Below are 9,537 nucleotides of genomic sequence, written 5' to 3'. Positions count from 1 at the left end.
TCAAGCTTTCGAGACAACTCGGGCCCCTTCTGCAGGCGAGATGGAATCAATAAAGAAATTAGAAACTAAGTTTGGTTAAAAAAAATGTATTAAACAGTTATATGAGAATACTGTATATTTTCTTCTAACAATATTTTCATTGTATTGTTCCAGGTTTTCTAATTGTTTAATGAATCCATTATTTACAAATTGGTCGATCTGACGCTAAAGTAGTTGCAGCCTTTCATGCTTCAGTGTTGTCTGCCTGGCTGTCTGCTCTGCGTATGAAGATACAGGAAACAAACGGCACAGAGAAAGGGCAAAATAGAATGAAATCAACAAAAGAAAGGTAAGCATTTACATCTATAGCAAAAAATAGAAAGATTTCTCTTATAAATGTAAAAATCATACTGCTTTTCTGAATGTAGAATAACAGAAGAGCAAAACAAAACAGCTAATTAAATGAGATCGGTGCTGTCAGTTGTTGTCATTGATTATGAGTCTGGCTGGAACAAAAATCTGAGGCCACAGGGGGTCTCCAGGACCGAGTTTGGGGACCCCGTGTAGAAAGAGGAATATGCGAGGTGCGCCAGACGTAGAGGTGTCTGGTGGCTGAGCAGTTGGCCGCTGTTAAGGTGCAGCTTGATGCTCCTCAGAGCCATAAACGGCTTTTGAGATTTTTTTTATCCAAGCAGTTGCATTTATAGCATGGACTAAAGCAGAGGCCAGATTTTTAAATTTGTGGCTGCTCATGCCCTTTCCTGAAGTGAAAGTAAATATCCGGGTAAGAGTGTTTTCTTTTACGCACTCTATTTTTTACTTTACACTCTCACAGTAAGAATTATTATATTTTTTTCCGTTTAGTGCGAATGTTTACAACAGCCACTGTTTTTTTGCTATTGTGGGATTCTTGTGGTGTGAAATTTTGTATGTAGGTTGATATAAATATGGTATGCCTTTATTTGTAAGTTAGACACAACCAACAGTGTTTCATTGGTGAGAAGCTGTCGTCTTTGAAGTCTTCCACAAACCGAGCACCCCTCCCCCCCCCCTTTTGTGGCCTCCTGTATAAACGGTGCGTACCCATAAACATGTTGAGCGCGCCCGTTTCCACCTAATCTTGGCGTTAAGCCACGCCCATTCTCACGCCCTCCCCAATGCATTGCGAACACAGATATCGGCTCAGTATTGCGAACTGGCGGCCCCGGTGTCGGTGCAGTGCTGCTGTTCCTGCGTGGTTTCACTTTATTTATTTGATTGACATCCCTGACACGTCTTTATCAAATACAGTACACCGGATTAACCGCATATCGTTTATAAATGTAAGGTACCCGATTGTAATCAATATAATGGTGCACAGACTGACCAAACTATTCCACTGCCATGGCTGCTTTAGCGTTGTTAGAAGACCTCGCAAATAGAGAGATCAGAAGAGAACGCGTATTCAGCGATCATACTGATTTCTTGGCACATGATGCTGATGTCGACTGGCTTTAAATTTCCCAGAACTCTCCTTGTGTGCTGAACTGGCGCCGGCTTTACAAAGGCAGACTTTGAGGACTCGAGTTCTACCTGCTCCTTTGTAAATTCTGCCCACTCTCGGGTTTTAAACCATAGGAGCTTTTCAATGTGAACCTACTGACCGATCGGGTATTTCACCAACATCACCGGGTCACGCCATGCCAGCGTATAGGATGGTATTATCCGCTTGTCATCCATGCAGATTAGTTTTCCTTAAACTTTGTTTGAACTTGAAAACATAAAAGCGGAATTCGCAGCAACGTCTAGTTTTTCAAATATAATCGGATTAGTCAACTACAGACCCAGTGCTATGGCAACGGCGCTGGACAAGTTCCATCAAATATAGGAATGAATGAGCTGCCATCCCATCACGCATAGCTGGAGGTGCTTTGCAAACAGTCATTTTAAGGGTAAAGAGTCAACAGAAAAGAGCAATTTAAATGGCAGAGAATCGATCTGTTGAGGTGCTCGGCGCCAACGCTACACCGTAAAGGCAGAGCCGGACTGACGTTTGCAATCGGCGGGAGCTTCCCCGATGACCTGCACTGTAAAGGATTGCTGTAAATTTACAGCGAGTTTCCTACAGTATTTTCCTGTATTTTGTTTACGCAGTAACATGCTGTAATATTTTAAAGAATGGCTGTACATCTACAGCAAAGAGCTGTTTTCAAAACTTAATACAGTAATATATCAAAAATACAGTAACATACTGTAAACTAGTTAAGATACAGTAACATACTGTACAAGCAAGGCATTCTGGGATTGGTTTGAACGAGGAAGTAAGAGCGGTGCAAGTTGAGCAGAGGTTTTGATTCAGAAAACCACATTAGAACATTTAGAACTTCTCTTACGTCCTGTTAATTATGTTATAGCTTATAATTATTTATCTTTTTTATCACTTCGCCTATTTAGTTCATTTATTTTTAATATTATTCATTTTGCACTTTCCATTGTTGAGTGAGACCGGGAACAGCGTGAGGCAGGAGAATTGAAAGTTCCAGAAACAATTCATTACCGTTTTGACTTGGTGAGACTCTGTCTCTTTTATTTTTTGTGCATTTTTAAAAAATTTTTTTTTTTTGTCTATGTGAGTGAGTTCATTAGTTATTCATTTGACAGTCGTTTCACATCCTCAGCATTTGTGTTTGTATGTGTGTATAATTGCATAACTTTATTAGTTAGTTTGTACTTAAAGTATCAAATAGCCTGTATAGCCCACACAACTATTTTGCCTTGCTTGTAGTGGAAAGCCATTTCATCCAGTTAATGTTTGAACAATATCTTTATTTTTAAATTATCATAAAGTACTCTGCAGATACGTTTTTGCTCAGTGTGTCATTAGACCACATACATTCATTCTAAAGTAAATTGTCAGTTAGACATCCTGGCATTATAAAATAACAGATGTTTCCGTGTGCTATCATTTTACATATAAGGACAAAGTGATTTTGCACAAAGTACACAAGTTCCAAACTCTTTTAACTCAGTAAACTTTAAAGTTAGTCAAAGCAGTTGTGGCAGATTAGTTATTTGTTACCAGTTAGTGTCAGCTAAGGAACCTGCTTAAAGCAATGAGTTGTTGCATATTTTAGATAGATAGATAGATAGATAGATAGATAGATAGATAGATAGATAGATAGATAGATAGATAGATACTTTATTAATCCCAAGGGGAAATTCACATAATCCAGCAGCAATATAATGATACAAAGAAACAATATTAAATTAAATAGTAATAAAAATGAAAAGAATTAAAATAAAATTAATGTTAGCATTTACTCCCCCGGGTGGAATTGAAGAGTCGCATAGTGTGGGGGTCTCCTCAGTCTGTCAGTGGAGCAGGATGGTGACAGCAGTCTGTCACTGAAGCTACTCCTCTGTCTGGAGATGATCCTGTTCAGAGGATGCAGTGGACTCTTCATGATTGACAGGAGTTTGCTTAATGCCCGTCGCTCTGCCACAGATGTTAAACTGTCCAACTTTAATCCTACAATGGAGCCTGCCTTCTTAACAAGTTTGTCCAGGCGTGAGGCGTCTTTCATCTTTATGCTGCCACCCCAGCACACCACCTCGTAGAAGAGGGCGCTCGCCACTATTTGTCTGACTTAAATAGATTAACCAACTGACCTAAAATGCTACAGCGTCAATTTTGTGATCATGATTTTGAAACAATATTGCTGTTTTGTCAGCACATTAAAATTTATAGTTATGTTCCTGTTATTTTATAGATCATGTATCCATCTACCTTAGAAAAAATGAATCACGCAAGGAAAACTTTTCTCAGTACATTCCTATTAAACAAACTTTAGAAGCACTGTTTTATTATTCAGGAAACAATATAAGCAAACAAAAGCTGAAATCAGAACAAAATGTATTCTCTGATTTTTCCAATGGCAGATACATTTATGAGAACAGTGTGTTAATACTGATTCAGAATCGTTAGGTTTAATCTTATATAAAGCTGCCTTTGAAGTTACCAATTGACCTGGATCAAAAAAGAAAAAATCCTGAGATTCTTGTTGTTTGTGTCATGCGTGCAATCCTGTTACTTTTCTGTAGGTCAAGCATTGAGCACATGCCGTTAGTTTAGTTGTGCAGGATTTGAAATACTTGGGTCAAGTGCTAGAGCAGGAGACACTCTGAGCTCACACTACATTGGTGGATCTGTTGCAAATTTTAGTAGGAGTAGCAACTTTTGCAGATATTGTGACTGTCAAACATTCCAGCCAGGAAACACTTTACAGAAAGAACAGGCGTGTTGTTCTGGACAGAAATGACGAAGGTGTTGTATCTGGGAAAATTTAGTCAATTCTCATTCACAGCAATTCCAATGTACAGTACATGTTGTCACAAAGAAATAACTTTCTTGTAGACCAGGGAGTTCACTGATTGACATCACAAAATTTGGGTCACTTATGCATTAATCAAAATAATCTGCCTGCCTTGTGTAGTCTGACTGTAATGGTTCTTCGTCATTCTTTTCCATTACTAGAATGATGTCTGAGTTACAAAAAGAGATTAAGCAAACCTTACTGTGAGTAATACCAGGCCTTCCTGATGAGCCACTCAATCAGTCAGTTGAGAAATGTGTAGGCTGAGGAGTAGAAGATTTAATGTACGTGAAAGAAGAGGACATCTTAAGAGTTCATACAACCTGTCCAGTGCCAAACTGTTCAGCGCCTGGAAAGATCACGGTAAGTCAGACAATAAGCTAATTATGTTGTGCGCATTGTTTGTTGTGACACTCTAGAACTGATATCTCATTACATTTTTCAGAACAAAGAAGCAGCATTTTGGTTCAGTAATTAGTTTGACCGAGGTCTCCTCAAAATTCACCACAAATGAGCTCCTCAGGCTCCTCAGTAAGAAAATAGATGGACTCACACTTCAAGCAGATGTGAGTTAAATATTTTTTGAAAATCATATGTATGATTGCATGCGTGACTTATATGTTGTGATGTCTGCTTGAATGTTGTGTCCATTTTTTTTTCTTTTACTTCAGGCATTTGCCACTTCAGCAAACACTCAACTTGCCTGACAGTCCTTAAATTATAATTCTTGGTATGTAGACATAATAGTGCAGATATCTAATTGTACCTGATAAAAGTTTCTCATGTTTCAGAGTACTCTTTAATGAATGAAATTTTGTCATTTTTATTTTCAGGTCAAACTCTAAGCAACCAGCAGTGGATGGTGAGCATTGAAGGCCACGTTGTATGTGAGGGAACACAACTCAGCTTTGTCTCTGGCCGTACTGCTGTGTTTGCTTCATGGGTGGACACTTTTTCTTTGGTGTCGTTTCTTGTGACTGAAGACAGAGAAAGCAAAATTAAAGTTAGAAATATTCTTTATTCATACACACCAGGAAAAGGTTAAATGGCAGAGAAACACAGCCCTAGGACACTGCCCTTCATCTGAACCGAGGGGCCCGTGTCCCCCATTCGTATGGGGCTTTACGACTTTAGTTAGATAAACATTATCAAATAATCTAAGGGTGGAGGACATCTGTTGGGGCCTGATGAGTCCACACCCGTTAGTCGCCCAAGAAGTAGCACTTGTCACGTACACTATAAGCATGCAGCGCCTGCATGACTCCTACCACACACCCCATAGAACATGCTTTCTGTCACGTACATCAGATTTGTCAAGCACAAGTTATTGACCTGTATTTTTTATTTTTCCACACATGTTATAATTTTAACTTCCAATTTAGGAAGAGACTGCAAGCACCCTTGAATTTGTTCAAAGGTAAAACATTGGCTTATTTTCCATACATACATTTTCATTAAAACTGACTTACACTTCCATCAGACTTTATTACACACTGCCTGTAAAATGTTTGCACACTCCTCTTAGACACACAGTCAGCTTATTCTCCTTCTCATACCCTATAAAATTGTTGTGACACACTATTAACCACCCTGACACACACCATGATATTTTTTCTATAAATTAAATCGGTTAAAAGTAAATATTGGCAAATTCAGTTATGTACTTGAATCTTTTTAAGAGAATGCAAATTGTTGAGAGAGCAGGAACTAAGGAACTGTTTTGAAGATGTGTTATGGGCTCACCTTCCCACATGAACCTGAAGAGGAACCATTGTAGTCATGACAAAGTGAATGATTTTTTTTTTATTTTATAAATAATTAAGTACATGTGTTTTTCTTTCTTTTTGTCATTAAGATGATATATTGACATCAACCTTGAACAAATGTTCAAGGCCAATCAAGGAAAAGCTACATCCAAGAAGACTAGCCGAGTAGTCCATAACAAGAAGAACGCAGTAAACCCTCATTTTTCCTGTCTACTTTGTAAGATAATGGACTTTGAACAGAATTCATCCAAGACCACTTTGTTCACTTTTAATTTTGACAGTTTAGGCATTTTTTGTCTAACATGGTGTTCTTATTCTATTTTAATGTGAAGGTCAACATTGGTGTTATACTTTTAAATTTAGTATTGAATGCTGCACTATGTTTATTGCCAGTGTTTCCCACCTCTGTTGCAACCATTTGTGTTTATCTGAAATAATGAAAGACTGCTAACAATTAAAAAAACTGGTAATGTAAAAAGCTAATCAAGACCATAAAAATAAATGTTTATTGGAATGTTTCAAATGAAAGAAGCATTATTTGTTTAAATGAATCTGTGAGTAAATATTGCAATGTAATGTCCTTATCAATGCTGTAGTGACACTATAAAATGGTATTCACAGCATGGCCAATGTAAAAATACAATACATAACTATAGAAAATACAGTTCATTTTCTCATGCAATTTTACAGTAAAAATTTCCTAGTAATTTTACAGTAAAATACTGGCAGCTGAGTTGCCAGCCACTTACTGTATGTTTACAGAGAAGCTGCTGTAATTAACATTTACAGTATAAGACTGTAATTTCATAATACAGTATTGTACACAGTATCATACTGTATTATGAAATTACAGTGTAAAACTGTAAATGTTAACTACAGCAGCTTCTCTGTAAACATACAGTAAGTGGCTGGCAACTCAGCTGCCAGTATTTTACTGTAAAATTACAACGAAACATTTTACAGTGTGGCCTGGCATTCAGTGCAACGAGTGAAATAAACTAATGGTGTCATTCTAGAATGTTATTATACTGGAAAACAGGCAGGCGTTATTGATCTGTAGTGGGCAAAAATCCACCTTTGGGGTCTCTTTTCTGGTTTCTTATTTTTTTGACTTCGCGTGCGTCTCGCGCTCTGACAGTTAAACAGGAGCGCAGTGATGAGAGGTGCGCACGTCTGGCGCTTCTGTGATTAAACTTATATATGGAGATTGTTTTAAAGTTTATAATGTACTTTGAATTCAATCTGGACGTTATAGGGTGTTGGTATTTGTTACTGTGTATTTATTTGGTTTTGTTTCAAAGTTTAATGAAGTGTTGCTTATAGGGTCACATTTTAACGTTTACTTTATTTTCCTTTTCCCCTCAGAGAGACCGAATAAGCAACGCGAAGTGTTTTATTAATAAAAAACACGTATGTAAGTCGAATGATTTGTGTATTTAAATGTGCCCGCTGTTCTTTATTTCACGATAAGTTTGAACGAGTCTTGTTTTGACTTTATTTTAATATTTTTAACGTGCGTCTCTCGCGCTCTGACAGTTAAACCTTAGCGTTAAGGCGACACGGTGACTGAACAGGCGACATGATGTTTTCTTTTTCTCTCTCCATGAAACAATAAAGCGATCATCATTTCAACTGTGGCAGTTCATACACAACACAGAACTTTAGTGCGGTGAGACCGGTGCTCGTGTAGTGACACTACCGTTATTTAGAAAGAACTTGAAAAGAGAAGGTGGAGCGGAGAGGGAACGGGAAAGAACGAGAAAAAAATCAAGAAAAGAGGCCGAAAGATGTACAAAAATAACAGATTTGTTCAGCAAGGTGTCCGGCAAGAAGAGTTCATGATGGTGATGACTGCAAAATATGAGCGGACATTCAAAATTAAACGAATGATCTGGAAACCTATACTTTTCTATCCACTTGCAATACTGAATTGTAACGTCATCTTCACCGATTGTGGTATCAATCAGTCAATCAACATTTATTTATATAGCACATATTCATACAAAAAAATGTAGCTCAAAGTGCTTTACAAAATGAATAGAAAAATAGAAGACACAATAAAAAATAAACATAAGTCAACATTAATTAACATAGAATAAGAGTAAGGTCCGATGGCCAGGGTGGACAGAAAAAACAAAAAACTCCAAAGGCTGGAAAAAAAAAAATCTGTAGGGGTTCCAGACCACGAGACCGCCCAGTCCCCCCTTGGCAATCTACCTAACATAAGTGAGACAGTCCTCTTTGTAGTTAGGGTTTTCATGGAAGAACCTGATGATGATGGTCACGTAGACGTCTGGCTTTCAGTCCATCAATGTTGGAGCATCAGGATGCTTTGAGTAGGTGGTGGTGGCACAGGCCGCCACCACAAAGAAACCGGAAAAAGAAACAGAAGAGAGAGTTGGGGTCAGTACGGATTTTAGAGCCACCATGAGTAGTTATTATGAAGAATTGAACATACAGAGTATCAGGATTAAGTTACAGTGAAGTTATAAAAAGGCCATGTTACAGTAATGTGTGGTCAGCTGTGTTTTAAAGTGCTCTACTGTATCAGCCTGGTGAATTCCTATTGGCAGGCTATTCCAGATTTTGGGTGCATAACAGCAGAAGGCCGCCCGCCTGGAATATAACGCGTCAGGCATTCCGATATATATATATATATATATATATATATATATATATATATATAAGATGTATATATATATATATATATATATTTATATATATATATATATATATATATATATATATATATATATATAAGATATATATAAGATGGTAGTGAGTGGTGTGTGCGACAATCGATTTGGTTAACATCCATTTATCTCTGTTGTCAGTTATTTTCATTTTAATGGTATGCACGTGAACAAAGTTAAACTCTAATGCTGTGTGGAGAATGCAGACTGGATGAAGTCAGAGTCAGCTTCAAGTTCTCATGTCATGCATCTCTGTTTCTGTTCAGTAATGAAGGACCGCTGCGTATATCTAAACCAGTAACGGCGCATGCGCTGCTGTAACGCTAACGTGCAGTGAATACACTTGACTTATAGTTTTCATTCTCTTTCTCTGTATGTTTATCATTCGTTTGCTCAGAGGTTGATGTGCTTGTTGATCGGCTCTTCTTCTCTCCACCCTAACAGCCTGCTTCTTCTCCGCTTTAAGTCAGCATTTGTGTTGCAATTCCTTAGTTTTTCACTTAAGATGACATTTAAGTTTTCAATCTGCCTCAAGAATGATTTAAGATATGAAGAGGCAGGAGAAGTGACGGCGAAGGTGGTAGCGATGAGAACGACGCCCGTACGCATGCGCCGCCGTGCTGCAGAGAGTTGATCGATACTAATAAAAGGCAAAGCCCTCACTGACTGACTGACTCATCACTAATTCTCCAACTTCCCGTGTAGGTAGAAGGCTGAAATTTGGTAGCTAATTCCTTACAGCTTCCT

At 37.9% G+C, this 9,537-nt stretch overlaps 1 long non-coding RNA gene across 2 annotated transcripts; it reads left to right on the top strand.

Annotated features, from left to right (window-relative positions):
* The first annotated feature begins 156 nt into the window (after window positions 1-156).
* Window positions 157-6,789, top strand: LOC120536465. 2 transcript variants are annotated; one of them, XR_005635117.1, is made up of 5 exons: window positions 157-328; window positions 4,493-4,694; window positions 4,777-4,897; window positions 5,003-5,061; window positions 5,165-6,789. It is a non-coding gene; the product is annotated as an uncharacterized LOC120536465 (long non-coding RNA). The 2 variants fall into 2 exon arrangements; XR_005635116.1 differs by lacking the exon at window positions 157-328 and adding an exon at window positions 2,147-2,527 and having other exon boundaries at window positions 5,165-6,788.
* The last annotated feature ends 2,748 nt before the right edge of the window (window positions 6,790-9,537 follow it).

This window comes from Polypterus senegalus, chromosome 10 (assembly GCF_016835505.1).
Source record: "Polypterus senegalus isolate Bchr_013 chromosome 10, ASM1683550v1, whole genome shotgun sequence".
Classification (NCBI taxonomy): domain Eukaryota; kingdom Metazoa; phylum Chordata; class Cladistia; order Polypteriformes; family Polypteridae; genus Polypterus; species Polypterus senegalus.
The sequence above is the reverse complement of the archived record's forward strand: the minus strand, read 5'-3'. Positions and strand labels throughout refer to the sequence as shown.